The sequence below is a fragment of the Tachysurus vachellii genome, chromosome 20 (assembly GCF_030014155.1).
Source record: "Tachysurus vachellii isolate PV-2020 chromosome 20, HZAU_Pvac_v1, whole genome shotgun sequence".
Classification (NCBI taxonomy): domain Eukaryota; kingdom Metazoa; phylum Chordata; class Actinopteri; order Siluriformes; family Bagridae; genus Tachysurus; species Tachysurus vachellii.
In genome coordinates, this window is record NC_083479.1 from 12515584 (window position 1) to 12541087 (window position 25504).

At 38.1% G+C, this 25504-nt stretch overlaps 1 pseudogene; it reads right to left on the reverse strand.

Moving 5' to 3' along the window:
* Positions 1-1858: 1858 nt before the first annotated feature.
* LOC132863375 (ferroxidase HEPHL1-like) lies at positions 1859-15151 on the reverse strand (annotated as a pseudogene).
* Positions 15152-25504: the final 10353 nt, after the last annotated feature.

Sequence of the window (25504 nt, forward strand, 5' to 3'; positions counted from 1 at the left end):
ACTATAATTCAATTTTACTATATCAAGTTATTTAAAAGACAATAACCTTATTTAATATAATAACCTTACTTTAAAAAATAATATTATTAAATAATTAATTTGTGGACTTCAATTTTAGTATAAATGTAGAACACTGCATGCAACAGCCATTGTTCAGTGGTTGTGGAAACAGGCTATGTAGTACAATATTGCAACACTGCAGATAAGCAAAAATTCTAACAATTTATAAAAAATGATTTCCTGTTAATGCGAAGTAGAAGAAAAACAGCTCAGATAACAAGACTGAAATGCTGCGTGCGTTAAAAAAAAAAGAAAGAAAAAAACAGAAGAGGAGCTTTACGCAACAGCTTGTTCGCCACACATGGGCTTAGTCAGAGCTTTTCACGTAGGCTTTTTTCTTGTAGGCTGTCGGAAATGTCACTGGGATCAAAGAGTAAGTTCAGCCCTTTAAAAATTTTGCCAGGTTATCAGTAAGTTTCACAGCTTTGTGCACTCGAGACGTGATGATGATGAGGTCATTCTAAACCAGTCGTTCACGTGTTCTACAACACATGATGTCCTGTTGCACACTCAGCGTTCTCAGTTGTTGAACAGTCTGATCAGCATAATCACTCATCTTTATCGCTCGCTTAGCTAGTCTGCATTCTTTTCCTTCTCCATTTTTACTTCTTTGTTTTTTGTTTGTTTGTTATATCTTTCCGGAAGTCGTTCCTGAGTTCCTCAGGGCTTTAATCATGAGTCTTTACTCAAAATAACAATGGACTGCGCGAGAAGGCAGTAAATATCCGAAAAGATGCTCCACTTGGGGATTGTAAACAATGTCTTGTAATGATAATGATAACAATTAAGCTGAAAGTGGAGTTCTGTGATTCAGAATCATACAAAAAATTAAATAATAATAATAATAATAATAATAATAAAAACAAGATCACATGCTGGCACAATGAGCAGGGAGCTGGCATGAGAAAAGCTGTAAGTCGTGGAGCTCGTGCGCTGACTTCTGTTATTGTTTAATACCTTTTTTTTAATACCTGAAATCCTCCACATAATATGACAGGAATTTGATTCTCCACGTTATAAATCAACAATTTCATAATTGATGCTATCACATAATATACTATGATACAAGAAGACTCTGGTTTTAAAGCCAATGATTTGATATCTGATGATAGACTACAATATGATACAATTTAATTTCATATGACAATGATTTAACATTTGACATAGCATGAATATACTGTGATACTATAAAATACAATATGATTCACTACACTCCGCAATATCCTCAATACAGCTTAGGCTGATATGTGACCAACTTTGTTCAGTCATCTGGGGTAGGCCTGCTTTCAAATGTGATTCATGATGATGTAGAGAAGAACAGTTTTAATAACCAGAGTCACAGGCAAATTAGTTTGCAGTTTATATACACAACATTCATTATTTTCTCCAGGCCAGTGGTCTGTCCCCTTTGATAATAACTGATTTATAATCTATTCAATAGATAATTAACCATTTATGTTTGATTCTTTGAAATTGTTGCATTTTAAATCAACATATGAATCCAAACTTTTGTATATTAGACCCAATAGCTCCTAGATGCTTGTCTTTTGTAGTCTTTTGTCTAGTTATCAGAGATAATTCCACAGATGTGTAGTTTACTGAGTTCATATGATTTTTTTTTCTTTAAGAAATTCATTATACAATCTCAGTGACACCAGAAGCTTATGTAATATATTTAATTAGTTTTAGAATATTCTGATGAAGTATATACATATTTAAAACACATATACAGACAGATTGCATGTGACAATCTGGCTACAGAGCTGATAATCTTTTATGCAAAAATGGAAAGGTAAATTCTTGGACATGTCACAATTTACTGTAAACACACATCCTACACTCTATAAGATCTCTAGGTCAGTGGAATGATGATTATGTATCAACTATATCTTAGTAACATGGGGAACCAGATAATCACATAGTAAGCCATAGAATAGCCATGGCTTCTTACGGCTATGCATTTGGTCCAGTTCCCATACATCAATCAGGCCACGCGTTATTTCATTCTTTTTTTTTTCTTTTTTTTATTATTGATCACCAGCATATTCTGAAAAAATGTTTTAGTTTAACTCAGTTAAACCATAAATCCAAATCCAAACACTTCAATTCAACTCACCAACATGCAAAGTCAAAAATATACAACAGCATACAAGACAGAGACAGACCGTCTTCTTCATCTATCCTGATTTTTAAAGTGATTTATATGTAACTAAGATTTAAATTTCTGGTCTGTCTGGCATCTCTCATAAGTAGTCGTATTCCTCTTTTTTCTGTCCTCTTCTCCTTTACTTTCTTCTGCTTTCTTTGGCCCCTCTTTGAGGGCAGAAACAAAAGCCAGGATGGAGACTATACCCAGATGTTGAGCCACAGCACTGGCAACAACAACACACATATAAAACATCAAACAGTTGTGCAATCACTGCTACATCTTACAGTCTTTTTTAACAATTGCTAACAATTTATATTTTAACAAACTGATTTCTGTGGACTTTAACAAACTATGTCTTAACATGTAGTGCTTACTTCTGTTGACATCCTTGATATTAACACCTTCAGACAATTAAGGTCATATAAAATTATAAAAATGTTATGCTACTCACTCACTCTCACTCATTTTCTTCCGCTTATCCGAACTACCTCGGGTCACGGGGAGCCTGTGCCTCTCTCAGGCATCATCGGGCATCAAGGCAGGATACACCCTGGACGGAGTGCCAACCCATCGCAGGGCACTCACACACACTCTCATTCACTCACGCAATCACACACTACAGACAATTTTCCAGAGATGCCAATCAACCTGCCATGCATGTCTTTGGACCGGGGGAGGAAACCGGAGTACCCGGAGGAAACCCCCGCAGCATGGGGAGAACATGCAAACTCCACACACACAAGGTGGAGGCGGGAATTGAACCCCCAACCCTGGAGGTGCGAGGCGAACGTGCTAACCACTAAGCCACCGTGCCCCCAGTTATGCTACTATCACTTGTAAATAAACTCCACACTAGTGTCTACAACTAAAACTTTTAAACAAACTGTAGTGTTTTATAGCTTCTTCATAGCTTTTTTTTTTTAAATCACCTGAACTCTTGATGCTGTAGGTGGTTTCCATGCCTGCTCGGATGTGGTCATCCACATGGCAGTGCAGCAGCCATGTTCCCTTAGTGCATGCCACTAACTCCAGTGTCTGAAATGTGCCTGGAATCAAGTCAAAAACATCGTCCCGGTGGGGCAGGTCTGTCTGCTCCATGGAGGAGAATTAAAGAAAGCAGTGTACATGTAAACATTTGCTCAGTTTCTTAGTTTAAAAAAGAAATATACTTTTTCCATGATATTTATTAGCATCTGAATAATAATGACTAGCACAGCCTGATGTGTTTTATCATCACCTTGTAGATGAAGGTCTGACCATGTAAATGCACTGTGTGCAGATCAACTTGACCACCGAACCCAAGGAGATACCAGTTTACTCTCTCCCCTTGCCACATTTGCACTCCCTGAAGGTTTCCATACAGCTTGCCATTAATTCCTGAAAAATGAAAATGAATAACACAATACTGACCAGGATTGAACAATATGGAGTTGTTTTTTTTTAAATAATTGTGAAGGTATACAATTTCTAAAATAAACAGCTAGTAGTCAAGAAAAATAACATGGTAAAGTCTCACCATGCATTTTGTTACTCTCCACAAAATCATCATTTCTGATCAGAGGCTTTGAGCTGTTGTAATAGGTTTGGATGTTTTGCTCCAGGTACCATGACATATTCTCATCAAAGATAAAGAAAAGAAGTGCAATTTCTCTATCCACATCCAGTCTTTGTCTGTTCTGGTTTAGTGTCCCTTTCCTGCAGATCACCAGGGGTCCAACTAGCCCACTGACTGTGTCCTGAAACCCAGTACAACATCCAAGAGGAGACATCAAACATCAGTTTGACATCATCTTCAGTTCATGACAATAAAAATAATCTATATAGTCTGTATGCAGTGACAGATTTCTTGTGTGATCTACAGATGACCGTCAGTAACTTTTTAGAGAGATTTTCATCTGAATATTCTTACATACAACAATGAGTTACATGGTAAAGCACATTAGTACTCACTGCTGCCACTATGTGGAAAGTTACCGCTACTGCAGTTCAATATATCAAAGAACAGTTTGGTTTGGTGCCAATTGAGTTACATGGTTGAAACATTAAAGCAGGTTATCATAATAAGTTCCATACACAACTATTATTTATATTTTTCTAAATTCCTAGTTTATCATTAAGGGTTTTTTGAATCTATAATTACACATTGTAGGCATTTATTTGACTGATTGCTGGGAAAAAAAAAATCTCTCATATGATATATTATAGATCAATCTAAGTAATATATAATCAAACTAGTGCTGTCATTTTATTTTAATTTTGTAATTTTATTCGCGATTAATCCGACTCTTTTTGTGTGATTAATCGCACACTTACAGTGAAATTAAACATACACCATTTTGTTTAACATGTGTATTTTTTGACATTTCACAAAATTGCTATATCCAGGAAAGTGAACTATCAGAACAGTTTTAATCTCAAATCAATTTAAACTTCCAGTTCAAGCTAAAACAGAACACACAGAAACTTATTTTTCTAGCTGGCATTTAACCTGTTGCTGATGTTTGTCTACTCACACGCCGTACACATTGATCCAGTGTGGGTCAGATTGCTAGTAGAACCTGAGATGTGGTTTGCTTTTAAATGATATTTTAAACTCGATGAGCTTGGAAGGTAGGCCTGTACTTCATTACAGTGTACGCACACAACTTTGGATGGCACTCTGGATAAACGCAATTTTCTTTTAAAAGAGAAATTAAATCTAAACTAAATCAAACCTATGTACTATAAGTATACTATAATGTATATGTGTTCATTCACCGCTCATTAGAGATCACCTTAATGAAGTCCACAGTAGAGTAGTAAGCAAATGTGATGCAGTTTGGATCAGAGACTCCTGGCCCAGAACTCTCTGGAACAATCCACTGGTACATACTCATGTTTCCTGCAGTTAATGATTACACCCTTCTGTTTAAAAATTCACTCTTTTTTAATTCAAATAATTTTTATTCCATCCAATATTTTAGATGTCCAAACTTGCAGGATTCCTCACCAGGCAAAACAGGTGCTGGATTCTGAGGTGAGGTCTTCACTCCATGAGGCTGGATCGAGTATGGACGAGTAGCTTTATTAAGGAATGTAATATGAACTACTTCACCGACCTCTGCCCTGATGATTGGACCTACACACAAACACACACACGGATGTACAGATGACAGTTACATTACATGACAATTAACAAATAGCAAAGAGGATTAAGGACCAGTTAGAAAATCATATCTTTGTACCCAGTATTTCCAGATGCTTCTCTGAAGATGACCTTTGCTTCATGGTCCTGAAGGTGGCATCAGTGTACTCTCTATAAATCACTTTTTTATATTTTGAGCCAAGCCTGTTCTCACCAGTCCCCACAAATATACTGCCTGGGCTAAGAAACAGAGTATCCATTAAAAGTTTGATAAAAAACTACAACTATAATAAAAAGATACTGTGTGTTTGTAAATACCTGTCCTCCTCTGTGGTGTTGAAGTACTCGAGCTCCCATGAGCGATTTGGTGAGTAGTCCCACTCTAGCTCTTCTGCAGAGATGTAGTAGTGTGCTGTGGGAGCAGAGGCAGGAGCAGATGATCTCTGCCTACAGTTCTTCACTCTGTACTGCTGCTTCATACCTCCCATGTAATGGTCAGTCACTTTGCAGCTCACCTCAAAAAGTCCTGTATTCACATATACATCAGAACACAACCACCCACAGTTTAACAAGCCAATAAAGCACCAGTAAAGAGCAGCTAAAGGTCTAATGGGAGAAGATATAATTGACAATGATTCTCTACACTTGGCAACAATAGCCAGTAGGGGATGCACACTGAGATTTCCCGTGCGAGGGAAAACAGTTCCCCACAATTCTCCAGGCTGATTAAATTTTGCCTTTGTTTTCATTGTCTGCATCTGCTATTACTCATGGCCAGCTTTTTTTCTCCTTAATGGAGATTAAGGAGTAAAATAAAACTAAAAAGGAACACAGAAAGAAAACAAACGAATAAAGCAAGACAGATTTACTAGAAAATGTTATATATTTCTTATTGAAATTAAATATCATAGATAGATCGATAGATAAATATACATATATAATTTGAAGACCATTGAGTTGCAGGTGAATGTTACTGATTTATTTTCAAGATTCCATTGTTTTCGTATACCATTTTGGTGTCTTTGTTTGGTTTGGTGTTTTCCTGTCCCGGTATTGTGCAGTCTGTCTACATGTTTGTTCAGGGGTGGTGTGCATGCTTCAGTGGTTCAAAGCACACCCAAACGCTTGATCTTGACTACACAAACCTTGCTTGCCCACTTAAGCCAGAAGGGGTGTTTGCTTTGCTATTAGATCAATTTTACACTGACAATGATTAAATTGTTTTGATAATAATATACATTTTTTGAGAAATAGTTAAAAAGTGCAAAATCAAAAGCATAAACACCATCTTATCCAGTCTTCCAACTGACTGCTCAATGTTTGCCGTTGTTCTGTATGTAATGTAATGTAATAATGTATAGTTGTTAGATTTTAGTATTTTTAAGCTTTTCATGCAAGGTTTACACTTAAAGTCTGACACAAAACAAATGGTTTTGTTTAATTCCACTGACTTGTTTGTAATTTTGCTTGAAATTAAATTAAATCTTCAGGAACAGTTTTATTCTGTTCATCAGAAGTATTTCTCAGGGTATCTTAAATATCCTGGGAGCAATGGGTACAAAAGGTACAATTTATACCTGTGGGCAATTTAGTGCATCCTCAAATCCACCTTTTGGCATTTGATTGTATGGTGGGAAGAAACTAACAAAATTCATGACTGACCGGTTGTATCTGGTTGCATGAAAACACTGACAGCAGTGTGTGGAAACACAGCAAGGGTGTCACGGGTGATGCCGTCTCTGCGGAAGGTGTTTCCCTGGAAGTACACCCCATGCATGTCCACATCTGTGCCAAGGCCTAGGACGTGCCATCTGACTCGGTCGCCATCACATACCTCCAGCCCTGGTAGGTTCCCGTACATGTAGCCATTCACTGCTGTTTTACACCCGATCAAAGACATAGATGAAACTAGACAGCATGGAATATCCTCTATTTTATATTGTACTGTATCCTCTATATTGTATAGTAATTATTTTAAAAACAGTTTGTCCCGAAAGCAAAAAAAAAAAATTACAAATATGTAAAACGTTACCTCCCAGATGTGCACATTGAAAATAATTTAACTCATATCTCATAAAGTTGTATGAGAAAGTGACAGTGTGTAGGTTACCATGCATCATGTTGCTCTCCTGAAATCCTTCATTCTCTGGGTCTGATTTATTTGTTCCATACATCTTAATATTCTTCTTCAGATACCAGCTTAAGTTTTCATCCATCACAGCGAAAATTAAGAAGAACTCTTTGTCCACATTTTTCTTATATTATCAGCAAAGAATAAAAAAAAAATCTATTTTTGAAATATACATATATTATATTATAGTGTGTAATATATATAACACATACATACATATATACACACACACACACAGTGAGGAAAATAAGTATTTGAACACCCTGCTATTTTGCAAGTTCTCCCACTTGGAAATCATGGAGGGGTCTGAAATTGTCATCGTAGGTGCATGTCCACTGTGAGAGCTGTGAGAGACAATCTTAAAAAAAAAAAAATAATAAAAAAATAAAAAAATTCCAGAAATCACTATGATTTTTTTTATCTATTTATTTGTATGATACAGCTACAAATAAGTATTTGAACACCTGTCTATCAGCTAGAATTCTCACCCTCAAAGACCTGTTAGTCTGCCTTTAAAATGTCCACCTCCACTCCATTTATCCTAAATTAGATGCACCTGTTTGAGGTTGTTAGCTCGAAAAAACGTCCACTGTTGGAGCAATCGTTAGAAAATGGAAGAAGCTAAACATGACTGTCAATCTCCCTCGGACTGGGGCTCCATGCAAGATCTCACCTTGTGGGGTCTCAATGATCCTAAGAAAGGTGAGAAATCAGCCCAAAACTACAGGGGAGAAGCTGGTCAATGACCTGAAAATAGCTGGGACCACCGTTTCCAAGGTTACTCTTGGTAATACACAAAGACGTCATGGTTTGAAATCATGCATGGCACGGAAGGTTCCCCTGCTTAAACCAGCACGTGTCCAGGCCCGTCTTAAGTTTGCCATTGACCATTTGGATGATCCAGAGGAGTCATGGGAGAAAGTCATGTGGTCAGATGAGACCAAAATAGAACTTTTTGGTCATAATTCCACTAAACGTGTTTGGAGGAAGAAGAATGATGAGTACCATCCCAAGAACCTCATCCCTACTGTGAAGCATGGGGGTGGTAGCATCATGCTTTGGGGGTGTTTTTCTGCACATGGGACAGGGAGACTGCACTGTATTAAGGAGAGGATGACCGGGGCCTTGTATTGCGAGATTTTGGAGAACAACCTCCTTCCCTCAGTTAGAGCATTGAAGATGGGTCGAGGCTGGGTCTTCCAACATGACAATGACCCGAAGCACACAGCCAGGATAACCAAGGAGTGGCTCTGTAAGAAGCATATCAAGGTTCTGGTGTGGCCTAGCCAGTCTCCAGACCTAAACCCAATAGAGAATATTTGGAGGGAGCTCAAACTCCGTGTTTCTCAGCGACAGGCCAGAAATCTGTCTGATCTAGAGAAGATCTGTGTGGAGGAGTGGGCCAAAATCCCTCCTGCAGTGTGTGCAAACCTGGTCAAAAACTACAGGAAACGTTTGACCTCTGTAATTGCAAACAAAGGCTACTGTACCAAATATTAACATTGATTTTCTCAGGTGTTCAAATACTTATTTGCAGCTGTATCATACAAATAAATAGTTAAAAAAATCATACATTGTGATTTCTGGATTTTTTTTTTTTAGATTATGTCTCTCACAGTGGACATGCACCTACGATGACAATTTCAGACCCCTCCATGATTTCTAAGTGGGAGAACTTGCAAAATAGCAAGGGTGTTCAAATATATATATTTATATATTCTAAAATGCACATCATTCTTTTCCATTGGTATATACAATCAACTATAAAGAAAAGCATACCTGGGTATTACTGGGGGTCAGTGAACCTCTCTTACACACAAGTAGAGGTCCAAAGAGGCCAGAGTTGGTATCTCTGATAGGGTCATGGGAAGAAAAGTAAAGGTAAGAGATGCAGGCCTGGTCACTGTCAGAGGGCCCTTCTCTTACATACCATGTGTAGTTGAAGGAATCTCCTGGCTGTATGTTAGATCCTTTTTTTTGTGCATCTAATAATCAAATATAAAATCAATAAGATATCAATAAGATAAACCTGAAAATAACTAGTTATAATTAGTTAAGACTCTATAGGCAAGATGCTCTGGCCACTCATAATTAGGACAGATTTGTAAAATTTCATAAGCGCAAATAATTTCATAGGAGATTCTGATTATTATCTATTATTTTTCAAGCTGAAATTTTGCCTTCATATTAGACTAAGTAAGCTTAGGCTGTATTTTGTGTATTAGTATATTTGTTATCAGCTGCTTCGTATTTAAAATATAGATAAAGAAATGAAAGTACAGCAAAAAAAAGTAACTGGTCATTAAAAGTCTGTATTGTCCCCTTCTCACCATCTTCATATTGAGCTCCCTCATATAACTTTGTGTACTGAAGACCATGGGACTGAATGCTGTAATTTCTATCAGCCTTGTTCAAAAATGTGACCTGTAAAGTATCCCCAACTTCAGCTCTTAGTACAGGACCTGACGAAGAAAAAAATAGTATAGAACAAGGTAATACAAATATCAATACAAAATCTCCCTACTTGAAGGAGAGTGCTGTACCTAGGATATACACTACAGTATGTAAATATAACTACAGTATCTGGGGCATGTAATATGCTTTAAAATGTATATCATGGACATTATCCTCATACTGTTCTTATACAACAATAATAATGTTTTTGTATCATTCTTTTTTCTTTCTGGCAAACCTTTATATACCAAATACACAATGTATGTAAAATTTAAAAAGGGTTGTCTACCTAGTATGCCTAGGTACGCATCCTTGCTGATGTTTTCTGTAAATGTTTCATCGGTGTATGCTCTATATACCACTTTTGTATACTCTCCACCAAGATGACCATTATCCGTACCAAAATACAGCTCTGAATTGCTAAGAAGAGTAAAAAGAGAATGTAGATAGAGTATGGCATATATTTTAGATAAAAAAAACATGCAATCGATTAATAATATAAATGTCAATTAAAAAAATTGAAGCTAGAAACTGAATAAAAAAAAATTGTTCAGCTTCATACCTTCCACTTTCATTCAGTGAAACATTAGTGAAACTGTCTGTTCCTGATGGGGCATAGTTCCATCGAACCAGCTCAGCAGCAATGAAGTATTTCCTCACTGTCCCATTCAGAGGAGTGACAGAGGAGTTTGTCTCCCCAGCACATTGAGAAACATTGAACAGTGCCTGCATACCATCTGCACACAAACATCATTACTCTTTCCAGCATTATGCCACAGCTGGTTAGATCCGCAATACTCACACAGGTTTACTCTGCTGTATATCTATACTATACTTATACATACTTAATATGGGATAAATCATCTTTTAAAATGCAAAACTGTTTACACAATAATATTTTGCTTTACATATTTAAAATTGAACCCATTGTCTGGAATATATTGGAAATTTCTCCCAATAATTAAATATACATATTTACAATATGAATGTATTGCAACTTTATGCAAATGTCAGCTTTGTTAGACCAAGAGATGCATGTCTTTTAGAACAATGTGGAATTCTGTTTTTCTGTGGATAAATTGTAAAATAAAAATATTTTTCTTTTTTAGCCAAAATAATGGAGGTCATGCATGGTTCAAATGCGATACATTTATAAAGCTGAAAGACTACCTTGTATATGGCTGTTAACCTGACAGCTCAGCATCCATCTTCCTATTGTTAAGGGCTCCATCAATGCAGTCATGAAAGTGGCAGGAAACAGGCTGACAGTGTCAAAACGATGTCCAATAATCAGTAGTGTCTGCCCATGAAAATATGCCGAGTGGATATCTACTTCATTGCCCATGCCAATGAAATGCCATGAAACCTTTTTGTTCTGGCACAGGTCAAGCCCAGGAAGGTTCCCAAACACATATCCATTAATAGCTATAAAATATGATGAACAATGTTATGCTATTGATAGTATTAGTTTTCAGAATTTCAGCTCAGTCTATGGCATTCAGATACTGCCCCAACAAAGAAATACTTACCATTCATCTGGTTAGACTGCTGGAAGTCTGGATCAGAGGGGTCAACACCAGTAGGATCCAAACAGAACATTTTGATGTTTTCTTCTAGGTACCAGCTCAAGTTTTCATTCACCACGCTAAATAAGAGGAGGAAGTCTTTATCAACATCTGTCCTCCGTACCTGAGAGTAATTAACCCCTGATGGAACAGGCTGCAGGATCCCTGATTGAAACAGACCATGAATATTAGGGGTGTAACTGAACATGTGTAACTGGGCATAAAATGTATCCTAAATGAATATGAATACAGATCTAAACAATAGGCAGATTATTTAGTGTTTTCTGGCTTGTTTGCTTTTTTAAAATCATGCCCCAAAAAAAAAAAAAAAAAAAAAAAATCACACCTCAGCTATAACTCCAAAACCAGAGTTCAAAAAAAGACTTGTAAATTGCCCAAAATGGTTTTGTTTTGTATTTCTCTATTTAAAGTTAACAGTGGTATAATACTCCCAAAAGATTTTTTTTTTAATATTGTAAAATAGTTTGTTCATTGTGCATGTTTTTTCATCATGTAAGGTCTTAGTCAATGAAAAACAAAACCAGAAACAAAATCCAATAGTCAAATTGCTACCACTCATCTATGGATATACACTGAGTGTAATGTGTGATAATGCCATTATTTGATGGCTTACTGATGTACCTTTCTTGCAAGTCAGCAGAGCTCCTATAAGTCCAGAGGAGATGTCATGGTAGGCAATCACATGTGAATGGTAAGCCCAAGTCAGACAGTTGGAATCTCCCTGAGTGGGAGCAAACTCCGGCTTTACTCTCCATGTATAAGTATAATTTCCACCTGGAGGAACACCATCATCCTGCTTCTGTGCTATAGAGCTTTTATCTGGATATAGCGCTCCTGATACACATGAAATCAATTTAGTCCTATCATTTCACATTGCTTAGATATTATTTAAAACATGGAAACTGAGTATTGGAAACTACATATCTTGTATTCATGTAGATTATATTCCTTCACTACATGAATTTCTGTAAAAGCTCCACTTATGACATAGCCCAGAGAAAAAAATATCTTAGTGCCCTATGACTTCTGAAAAGTTAAATAATGCATTGACCCTTTTACCAGTTTATAGTCATTTCCCGGTTTAGAATCATCAGATTTGGGAATACTGCATTACTTCATAGTTCACAGCTAAACTTTGACTTGATAAAATGCATTTTCTTTTAGTTTTTTTCTTAAGAATCTTTCCTCAGTGACTTTTGTTGTTTAGTATGTAATGCTCTTGACCAGGAGAGCACTGATCACACAAAGGAGTGCATTTGTAACACCACCACCCGCAATTAAATTTGTTTAATACATTTACGCTAATGGACTCAATACCTTCTGCCTCTGCGCCACAACTTTAATACCCAATTTCCTTGTACAGTCACTATAAAAGGCATATGCTGCTGAACCTCTTATTTGTAAATACAGTCCAAACACCAGTTGGCAGTTAGTTGTAATAAATCAAATGTAATGATTTGTTTCTGTGGTTATTCATGGTACAGATTTAACTGTGCATTGGTCATTATTATTTTTGTTGAGAGATTGACAATTTAGATGTTTTTGCATATATAATCTATGGTGTTTCATGGTTTCATCAGTCCCAAGGAAATCAATTTTGCCATTTTAAGATGTTGGCTCCATATCAGGCTGGATTGAGTTCAATGTGCTACTGTCCAAACAAATAACAATGGCACCAACTAAGCTCCGAATTTGTGATAAGAGATCTTCCTCAATATTGGGTGTCAGTGCAGTATTAGGAGAAAAAAATCTATTGACAAAGAGACAAAAAAAGAAAATGCCTAGTCATTTTCAAGACCTTATCATGTCTAGTTTAGATCATTTGAAGAAACAGGATGTCCTACTTAGAAGATAATGACTGCACTATGACACAAAGTGTCTTTTTCCCTCTACCATATCCTTTTTCCTTTAAGGAATAGGGGTTTTCATGTAACAAAACCAGACCAGAGATACACAGTTGGCCCTAAGCATCATATACAGGATGAATCTGATCTACTGAATAAATGTTTCAGTACGTTGAAAAATCGTTCATTCTCGTTTAGTGCAGTTCAATTTTAACACCATATATTTTTGTGTGTTCAACATGTTTTAAAAGCCCTCAGCAGACATATTTTACCCTCTGAGTCTCTCATAGTGGACTCCGTGTGTGTGAAGTGAATATCTTCTGTAGGCAAAGTTCTTCAGATGGATCACAATGTCATCTCCAACCTCAGCATGAATCACAGGCCCCAGGTAACCCAGCCAATTTGGTTTGAAGATTTCCTGTGAATATGTCGCATCTGTGTACTGCCTGTATATGGCTTTCTTATACACATGGCCAATTCGATGGGGACCTTGCAGCAGGAACAGTGATGCGTGACTAGAACACAATAAACAACACAATAGTTTCTATTACGGGTACACTATTATTTTCAGCAAATACAGAGGACCTAAACTTGAAACTATGTGGGTTACATAATTATATGTATATTGTTGCATTAGATTCAACGTGAGCCTGCATGAAATTGAAATGTGGTTCATTTCAAAGGGAACATGACAAGGAATTGAGCACCTGAAAGCAAAACCGACAAGTGGTTCTGCATCTTAACTAGTATTTAAAATTCATCTATTTTTTCTGAAATTAATTGCAATCTGATTACAGGAGAGGAATCGAATTTTGATTCCTATACTATTACTATATTGTAATTTCCACTGATCAGCAATAACATTAAGACCAACCACCTATTGTTGAGTTGGAACCACAGCTTTGACCCAAGAAGATATGGACTCCACAAGACAAAGGTTTGTGACGGTGTGTTGTGGTATCTGACATCAACAAGTTTGCAGCAGATCACATAATTCCTTTAAGCTAAGAGGTGGAGCCTTTATGGATCAAACTTGTTTGTAGAGCACAACCCACAGATGCTCAATTAACATGAGAATTCTGTGTAATTTGGAGACCAAGTCAAATCCTTTAACTCTTTTTGTCATTCAAACCACCCTGAACATGTTTTGTAGTATAGCAGGTTTTACTTGGCCTGCAGCAATGTTTAGGTAGGTTTTACGTGTCAAAGTAACCTCCTCACAAATGCCAGGACCCATGATTTCTGAGTAGAAAATTTTCCGGAGAATCACAATGCTAGCTAGTATATTGTTATATTTCTTTATTGGAATATTGTATGTGTATATTGTAAAAACTACGGGTGATCGGGCTTTTTCTTCCTTGGCTCCCAAATTGTGGAATTCCCTGCCGAAGATTGGACATGGCTGCTTTAAGATAAGTAAAACAGATACGATTATTTATTTATCTGTTTATGTATTTATTTTTGGGGAGGGGAACTACACAAGTATCAGACTATTCAGTAACATGTTAACTTTTAGTAGTATCACATAGCACCTTATCTCAGTGCTGACTGATATATTGACACAGTATCGATATATTGATCCAAGCATGATATAATCAAATATCACAAAATAAATTACAAACTAGAAACTCACTCATCCTGAGTAACTGGTTTCCCTGTGATGCGGTTGTAACCTCCAGGTGCATAATCCCATTTCTCTTCTCTTATCCCGATAAAGAAAGTTCGTGTAATTCCTTCATTTTGTCCAAAGAGGGTGCAAAAAGTGATTAGACTCAAAAAACGACGATTTATATGAAACTCCATTCTGTAAACTGCAGCATGTTTTCAGTGAAGTGGTCTGAAAGCTGGATAGTAATGATGAGGCAGGTGATAGTGGTGTTCAGACTATGGCACACGGAACATCCCACAATTTAAGGAATCTGGAGCTTCCCTACACACCTGTGTAATTAAGCAGTGGCACACAGAGACGCGCGAATGTGTAACCCCGTTCATTTTGTATCCCGAATTAACACTTAACTCCGTCCAGGGTGTATCCTGCCTTGATGCCCGATGACGCCTGAGATAGGCACAGGCTCCCCGTGACCCGAGGTAGTTCGGATAAGCGGTAGAAGATGAATGAATGAATGAATGAATGAATGAATGAATGAATGAATGAATGAATGAACACTTATTAAGCACTACTTGAAAAATTGGTACTGCCCCTTTAAGAGAGTGCGTAGTGTATGTGTAATCAGCAGGGAGAAAACACACAGAATGTGAGTAGTGCTGACTCGTTCAAACGAGGACGTACATTGCAAATTGAAGTTAAATGGGGCTGGTTTATTGTTTTGCATGCTTCGTTGAATCGAAATACTGTGGAAGAGTGAAGCTGAAGTCGAAGAGTACTTGTTGCTTTCCGTGATTGTTTACTGAGACATTCTGCTGAATTTATTCTATGTACTGTATATGATTATTTTGTTGTTATATCGTGTTTAGTATTTGAGCAAAACCAGTCAGAATGTATGGATGTCAAAGAAAATGCGCTTAAATTGTTAACGTAAAGAGTTAAATATGCTAAGAAAGCCGCTAAGTGTAGCATCAAGATGATAGTTTTGCTAATCGTGTAACGCCTCGTGCTCATGTTACTGTGTTTTCTTTCACATGTAGAGTAAAATTGTTAACGTATAAAATGTAACTGTGCTAATTTAAATGATGTAAAAGTGTGTTATTGGTGCTCAAACTGTCAAAGATGTTTTGTAAAAAAGGAAAAATCTTATAGTTAAAAGACATGTAATCTCTGTTAACCTTTGTATTTTCCTCCTATACAAATTAGGAGCGCTGAGTCAACTTGACCTTGTCTGTTTTGACTGCTTATAAAAAATGAAGTATATATGATAGCCTAACAGAAATTTTGAATTATTTTCACTATAGAGGCACAAAAGTTGCTGCACAATTACAGGCTGGTATATTTCAAGGGCAGGAGATTGTTTTGAAACCATTTTGACCATTTTTAATGTCAGCAAATAAAACCTGTTTTTTTCCAGGCCAAATTGACTTGAATGCTTATAAATCAAAAATTCTACAATTATCACCATTCTGAGTATAATATCTATTTTACACTTGTAATATCTATTTTGCCCACCTGATGTCATCTGATCAACCAACAACAGGCTACACAAACACACTCAAAAACATGCCATAATTTCATGTGAATAAAACTTTGTTTACCTCCTTATGTTTTATTTTTATTATACTTAATTTATGAATGATAAACCTTATGAAATTATGCCATGTTTTTGATTCATAAATAAGAGAGAGGAAACAAATATGTTTTGAATATGAAAACACAACGTGTGTGTGTGTAAAGATTGTTGGTAGAAGAGAAGAGAAGATATTGTCCCCAGCTGGACAAATGCATATAACAAGTGTGAAATATTTACAAATGATTGTTTTTGTTTTTTGGAGGCCCAATGAATTGCAATGCCCTGTGTGTGTGTGTGTGTGTGTGTATGTAAAGCTTGTTGGTAGATCAGATTTTGCCCCCAGCTGGACAAATGCATCTAACAAGTGTGAAATATTTACAAATGAGTAGCTTTTGTTTTTTCTGGAGGCCTAATGAATTGCTATGCCCAGTGCTTGTGTGTGTGTGTGTGTGTGTGTGTGTGTGTGTGTGTGTGTGTGTGTGTGTGTGTGTGTGTGTGTAATGTTTACAAATGTGTAGCTTTTGTTTTGTCTGGAGGCCAACTGAATTGCAATGCCCAATGCTTTGAACAGTGTTTGACTCTGTGTTTGTGCGTGTGTGTAGCATCATTTCGGTAGATCATATTTTGCCCTCTGCTAGGCGAAGGCATATCAAAAGTGTGAAATATTTACAAATGTGTGGCTTTTTTTCTTTTCTGGAGGCCTAATGAAATGCAATGCCCAATTTGTGTGTGTGCATGTGTGTGGGGTGTGAGTGTGTGTTTTGGGTGTGTGTGTGTTAGTGGACATTTTATGTGTGCATTTTTGTGTCTGTATGTATGTTCATTGCGCTGAAAAGGGCAAAAGTGTGACCTATTGCCCCACTAAATGTGGCCGGATCAAAATGACTCAAGCGGATCAAAAACGCGTAGTATATAATAGTCTGAACACATAGTTCAACGAAAATAGACAAAATTACTTTTGCTTGCAAATTTCATAATTTGGAACAATCCTGGTAAATTTCAGGCAAATATGTGGAAGAAAACCCAAGTTATGACACATTAAATTCTTCCAGCAGGGTCAAAAAGACCCAGGGACAATATGAAGGTTAAGGGATGTTTAAGTGTTTATAATGTGTTGATTTTTAATCCATTTAAAATCTATGTTGTGCAGACAGGTTTTTGTTTCCTGAACAAATTGTTGTTGGATGATATGATTGGAACCTAAATAATCTGAGTGGATTCTTCTGGATAAACGCTTGGTCACCTTGTCGTCATGTATCAACTCTTCAGCTCTTGGTTCTTCTGTTCTTGAGAAACCTGGATGTTATTTTTCTGGGGAAGTGGTATAGGACTCAGACTTTACTTCAGGCACATTGCCTGAGACTGAGACATTTTTCTTACATGTTTTTTAGAATCCCAAGGAAAGGAAAGAAAACTGAACATTTAGACATTGGGGATATCTTTTTTGTTTTTCTCAAATTGCTTGGGTTATAATTGTATTGTTTATATTTGTTTCAAGTTAATTGTCAGTTTATTTTCATTTAAATCCCATTATCAGCTCCACATAGCCGCTTTTCCTGGGGTTTGCCTCACTTTTCTCTCACTGTTGAAGTTAATAAAACTTCACACACAAATGAAAATGCTTCTATTTTGCATTATAATACAAAATTTTCATTACAAATTAGATCTTGTCAGTTACAGAGACACATAAACATAGTCCTCTTTCTTAAAAACTCCCATGGCAGAAAATATACTGACTGTTTTAAATGGGAGACTCTGAAGACCCTTCTATAAATGTTACATGAACATCTAACAAAAACATGACTAATTCAATGATCACGCTGAGTAATCTTTGTTAAACAGCATGCTTTAAAATTAATTTATTATCAAGCTTAGATTAGGTGGAGTGTATACACTATACACTATACAGTACACTATATCCATGTGTATAAACAATTACACCGGAAATAGTAATAATACAAGAGGATCTATGCAGCTCAATAATCACATCTTTATACAAGGGCAATGTCTCCATGGATTCATAAACTTTTATACCTTTATAATACTTTTTATAAAGTATTATAATATTAACGTTTATAATACAGCCAGAACTAATGTCAGAGGTCAAATACACTCCTTCTGTACATTTCATGCTAATTCGTATGTTCATCATGTTCAAGGATTCTTGTACAGTCACATTGTGTGACTGTAATTCTAGCAGAGACAACCAAGTTTTTACATTTCCAGCATTTAGCAGACACTTATCCAGATCAACTTACATTATCTCTTTATTTTTTTATAGGTTATAGGTATAGGTAAATATACTGAGCAATTGAGGGTTAACACACAAGTTCAGCCTCAAAATCAAACTTTGTTTTTTTTTTGTTTTTTTTTTTTGTTTATGTGACTTTAGTACAGTACATACTTATTTAATGTGGCAAAAGTATTGCGGGACAGGAATAAAGAAAAGATTGAACGGTCTTTGGCACCTCAACTATCTTACTTTCACATTATGTTCCTCTCAAATTTGTGATTTGCTTCCACCTGCAAATTGCTTTGTGTATCATATATAATACACCAATACAATTTAAATGTTTAAATTAACATGTACAGTATAGTCACACCATGTAGCAGTTTTGCATGTAGTAGGCTATAAGGTAAGTATCGATTGTTCATTTGAAGTTTATCCAAGTGGAAGAATATAAGTAATAAACTTATATTTTGAAAAGGTAGATTATCTTAATATCAAAACCTTAAATTTTCTCTGGACTTAATGATACATGTCTGACCGTTATAACGAACCAAAAAAAAAACTAGAAAATCGCATTCATGACGATTTATGGTGATTTTATTTCTTTGCCTACATTGACGCTGATGCATTAGGAGGAGGGGGTCCCCTGTACAGGCGACATCTAGTGTAGATATCTGTCAGACAACATTTTATTTATTCTACTCTCTTGTTGCTTAATAACTTGGACCTCTAGCCCCATCAGGTGGCCACCACCTGCCACTACATCTCCATTTAGATCAAAGTATACTTGTTTTAACAGAACTTTAAAATAATGGGATACATTTAACAGTATAGCTACTCCATTATTTAACTCACTTATTTTATAACTTTACGAATTACTTCAAATCCTTTCTTTAACTTAAAAGTGTAGCCAGAGAAACTAACAGAAGGCCTTTTACTTCACAGTAGTCATTTTTGTAGACTTAATCTTAAAGTTAATGAAAACTTCAATAAATCAAGCATGTATTTCCTAATAAACATTTAACTTTTCCAACAGAAAATTAGGACTCTTTTTTTTTTTTTTTTTTTTTTTTATTTTACTCTGTGGTGTATATGCATGTGTTTCACATTCAAAGTTCTAGTCTCTCAGGAGCCTTAGACAGCCTCCCTGACCTAGTCATTATCATTTCACCTTGTGCAGGAGGCACCGGAACATTCCTGAGGTGTGAGCGGTTGCATTGCAGCCATCTTCCATCTGGGGTCTCTACCTCATAAGAACGTGGTGTAGTTGCAGTATTAACAACTGTCCCTTTTGTTCTTGTAGGTTTGATCCATACATGTTGTCCCGGCTGGAGAGGTGGTTAGGTTTGAGTACAGTGTCTGCGATTGAATGTTTCTTCCTGTTGCAGTTTCAGCAATGTATCCTTTTCTCTGAATCTGTCAAAATCAGGCCATTGTGGTTGTAACTGTTCTGGTGACACTGGAACTGGTGTTCTGATTCTCCTCCCCATCAGTAGTTGTGTTGGGGAGCTCCTATGTGCCAATGGAGTGGCTCTGTAGGCCAGCAGAGCTTCGTGGAAATCGCCCTCTTTCGCTAAAAGGGACTTCACAGTTCTGACGGCTCCCCATTGCTGCGGGGGTAACAGGGACGGCTTGTCACATGGGAAAAGACATAGTCCTGTGCAAATTGAGCGAATTCATTACAGGAGAACTGAGGACCATTGTCCGTGACCAGCACTTCTGCACAGCCGTATCTGGCAAACACAGCTTTAAATCTGGCAATGGTCTGTTTTGCTGATGTGCTGCCCTGCAGGGAGCAAACTGCAATATAGTGGGAGAAATAGTCTATCATGACTAAATAGTTCCCATTCTACTATTGGAAAAGATCAGCCGCGACTCTCTGCCATGGTCTGCTTGGGAGTTCAGTCGTGAGGAGAGGCTCAGCTGGTATTTGAGCTTCGTGTGCACAAATCTCGCATCTCTCTGGCCCTAGCTAGACATGTGTTGATACCTTGATGCCCCTGGTGCAGTCTCGGCAGGATGTCAGGTCTTATGCATTAAGGGATTATAGGTCTCTCTCCTTTCATGAGCAGTCCTCTTAATCAGGGTTCCCACGCGTCCTGGAAAACCTGGAAATCCTGGAAAATTTATGACCAATGTTCCAGTCCTGGAAAACACATGGAAAATGAAAGAAAACATAAATTGTCCTGGAAAAAATCTTGTTGTCCTGGAAAATGATTATTTTTAAATAGTGATGCCCCGATTGATTGGCCACCGATCATGATCGGCCGATATTGACTAAAAATAGCTAGATCGGTGAACCCCAAAAGCGCTGATCAAAAAAGACGATCACGTGACGTAAATTACTCGCGCGACTTTTTCACACGTGCATGCACGGTGCACAGGTAAACAACAGCAGAGCGGCACTTACCAGTGGCAACATGAGTTCTCCCGTCTGGAAGTTTTTCAAAGTGTCCGATAAAGACGTAAAGTTAGCCGTTTGCAATGTATGTCGTGATGAAATCCCTCGAGGTGGAAGCAAGCAACGGCATTTTAATACCACTAACATGATTAGGCATCTTAGAACACGCCATACAAATGAATATGCAGAGTATGAGAAACTAAACCAGCCGAAGCCAACAACATCCCCATCCCTCAACCAGCCGACTGTGAGTGATGCATTTAAACTAGTAGTGATGTGAGTGTGAGTGATGCCTTTTATGATTGAGACCTGAAGGATTTTGTACTCTGTGTTAGTAGGCCGAGGCCCAACATGTTTTGGTCTGAAACATTTTGTGGCCAATTGTTTAATTTTAATATATTAAAATTTTTATTTACATTTTACAAGTAGCCTGGGCCTATGTAACCTCATACCATCCCAAGTTCATCTGGTTGGTAACTACCTGCTTGGCCTCCTTGTTTCTCTGCCTTGTTATTTAGAAAGGATGGCATTGGCTTACAGTAGCTTTCATTATTTTATTTTTTGGATCTGATGTAGTTGGTTCCTCAACTACATCAGACGTTCATAATAATAACAGAAAAAAACACTTGCCATAGTTTTGTCCTTTGTGGCAGTAGCCAGTTTTGGTGTAACAAGTTTTACATTTTGCTTGCAATTATAAAATGTAATCAGTGTATTAAGAGGCGACATCCTATTAAGCTGATCTGATGTGTGTTGGTCTGCCTGACCCCTCTTTGTTTGGAATAATTTTAAGTTACTCTGCCTTATTTGGGAAAGATGGCCTACAGTAGCTTTAAGTTCTCATTTTCTAAAATAAACACTTGGTGGTTCATCTTGACTGTAGCCTATTTCTACAGTTTTTTTCTCAATACAGTTAATTTAGAGTTAATTTCATTTCTAAAAATGGTGCTCTGCTAGATTATAGATAAAAGATTCCCATTCCTCTGCCATTCTGTGATCGGCAGTGATCGGCAATCGGCAGATCATGATCTTGGTGATCGGCCCCAAAAATACTGATCGGAGCATCTCTATTTTTAAATGTTCTTGATCATTTAAAGAACAGTTTACAACTGGTCGAAACAATTAGTAACAGAAAGCGCTCTGTTCAGGGACGCTGAGTTTTGACGGGTTTTTTGTTATGCTGTTTAATCTCGCTGTGACGGATGACGCTGGCGGTTTCAGGTGCTAGGAATGGTTTAAGTGCTCGAATGTTTTCAGCAAATGGTGAGGGGTAAGCAGGTTATATTAACCTTGTTAATCTGAATATCATGTGCAAGGGGAATGCACAGCAAACTAAAGCATGCATGACGGCATTGGCCTGAGAAAGGAAAGGGTATGAATATGTGCAGTCTTTTTATTTAATAAATGTTGAAATTTCATTCACATGACAAATTGTCTTTACAAGTATAGTTAAGTAATAGCCATAAAGTGTATGTTGTTTTTAAGACTTCTGGAGAGAAGAAAATATTACTTTAGGCCGTGAATCTGTGATCCTTGTCTTTTTTGCTAAATTTGAAATGTCCTGGAAAAGTCCTGGAAAATGATCTCTGAAAAAGAGTGGGAACCCTGTTAATTCATGCAAGACTGACCGATTGGGCCAGTAGGATAGCAGCTGCTCATGCACATCTTGTCTGTGTCTCGGCCAGCCATTTACAATGTATCGGCTGAGACATTTGTAGATGTCATCTGAAGTTTGTGCACTCTTAATCTGTTCCAGCTTTGGCTGGCAAACTGTCTACTACACTGTCCAGATAAGCTTTGCATTCTCTTTCCAAGTCCAGCTCTGCCTCTGTAGCTGTGGCTGGAAGAGGCGCTCTGGACAGGGTATCAGCTGTTATCAGGTTTTTACCTGGGACATGGATGATGTTGAAATTAAATCTGAGCAGCCTGAGTCTGAATCTGATAATCCTTGGTAGGAGGTCATCCAATGCTCTGGACTTCAGAAGTGTTATGAGTGGCTCGTGGTCAGTTCTTATGGTAAAATCCAGTCCACTTAAGTATCCTCACAAGCACTCACATGCCCAGGTCACAGCTAAAGCCACCTTTTCTATTTGAGCATATCTTGATTAGTTTTAGTCAGACTTCTAGAAATGAAAACGACAGGTCTCCACTCACCATCTGTCTGTTTTTGTGTCAAGACACCTCCTAATCCATGTGAAGAGGCATCAGCTGATACCATGGTTTCGTGATTTGGGCTGTACTGGGCTAACAGTCTCTGACCCCAATTCTTTTTTTGTCTCAAGAAACGCTTTCTGTTGAGGTGCTCCCCATGTCCAGCTGTTCTCTGTCCTTAACTGGTCATGTCTGGACTTTGTCAGATCAGGCAGGCGTGGCGAAAATTTGCCTACAAAATTTACCATGCCCATGAAATGGGCATTATACCACGGTCTGCTCTGATGCCTTGATTATTTATGACATGACCCAGAAAGCGGATTTCTGTCAGAGCAAACTGGCATTTCTCGTTCAGTGTGAGTCCAGCCTCTCTGAATTTTTTTAACACTGTGCAGCCTGTCATCGTGCTCTGCCCGGTCTCTTCCGATAACAAGGACATCAAGGGACCCCGTCAACACCATCAATTAGCTGAGAGATCCTCTTCTGGAAATGTTTGGGTTCCGAAGATATACCGGAAGGTAGCCTTTTGAAGTAATTGCGCCCCTCTGGAGTAATGAACGTGGTCAACAGCATTGAGTCTTTGTGGAGTGGTACCTGCCAGAAGCCTGATGTTGCATTGAGCATTGTAAAAACTCTTACTCCTTCCAGCTTGGCCAGTGTCTCATCCACTGCCAGTTGGATATGTCTCTCTCTGATGACGATCTCGTTCAGCCGGGGTTAAGTCCACGCAAATGCAAATTTTCCCCGACGATTTCACTATTGGGACCCTGCCCACGCACCATTCTGTCGGTTTTTCAACACGGGCTATAACTCCCATCTTCTCCATCCGGTCTAGTTCCTCTTTGACTTTGGCCCAGAGAGGAATGTCTACACATTGTGGCGCAGAGAGGGCATAGGGTGTTGCATTGTCTATCAGCTTAATTTTGTACTCCCCCTTAAGGTTACCCAGCCCTTTAAATACATCTGGGTAAGTTGAGCGAAAGTGAGTCTCTGCATCGTCAATACTATTGAGCTGGGTGATCATCTGTAGTCTGTGGATAGCAGGAAGACCCAATAAGGGTGTGGTCAGGTCTTTCACAATGAACACCTCCTCCTCAGTTTTTTTGTCCCCTCTCTGAATCACTGCATGCAGCTGCCCTTTAACATCCAGAGGTTGGTTGGCGGGACCCAGTCTGCACGGTGCTGAGTGTCTGCCATATCTATCCAGTGTGAATTCTGATTCTGGGATCACAGTCACAGATGCACCCGTGCCCATTTTAAAACACAGTGGGCTGCCATTTATGGTAAGTATTTCAGTCCATGTGGATGACTGTGGATAGTCAACAGCCCCAAGATAAGCCGCTCCACCCTTTTCAATTGAATCCAGCTTTTGAACTGATCTGCACACAGCCACAAATGTCCCTTCTTTTGACATTTTCTACACTCAACGTCTTTTGCTGGGCATTCAGTCCATGAATGTTTTGGGGTTTTGCCACTTCCCGCACTGTTTTGACTTAGTTAAGGTAGACTGAGGCTGATAATGGCTTCCACGTTGAAAAGATTTTTTGAGCCTGTCTCTTACTGTTGAGAGAGTACATATATGCCGTTTGGCCTGTCCATTGCGTCAGCGGTCTTCCAGGCTTTGGTCAATGATGTCCTGCGAGACCTTCTGAACAAGTATTTCTTCGTCTCTTGGATGATATTCTGATCTTTTCCCGCTCCTTGGAGGAACACAGAAACCTTGTTCGAGTCGTGCTCCAACGTCTCCTTGAGAATCATCTGTATGTGAAAGCTGAGAAATGTGAATTCCACACCACCAGTACCACCTTTTTGAAAGCACTTCCCTGTGCTTTCTTCTCAAGGCACCTCAGTCTGGCTGAACAGAAATATCCTATAGGTGAACGGGAAATCTTGGCCGTCAAGTTGGGCCTGGAGGAATGACGGCACTGGTTGGAGGGTGCTGGGCAGCCCTTTCTAGTGTGGACGGACCACCGGAATCTTGGATATCTTTGCTCAGCCAAGCGTCTGAATTCCAGGCAAACCTGTTTTAATTTCACCCTGTCCTACCAACCGGAATCCAAGAATTCCAAGCCGGACGCTCTATCTTGGCAATTCACCGTGGAGGATGATGGAGAACCTGCCGTGGAACATATACTTCCTTCCTCCGTCATGGTCCAAGCCCTTCGGCTTGACATTGAATGGAGGGTCCAGCA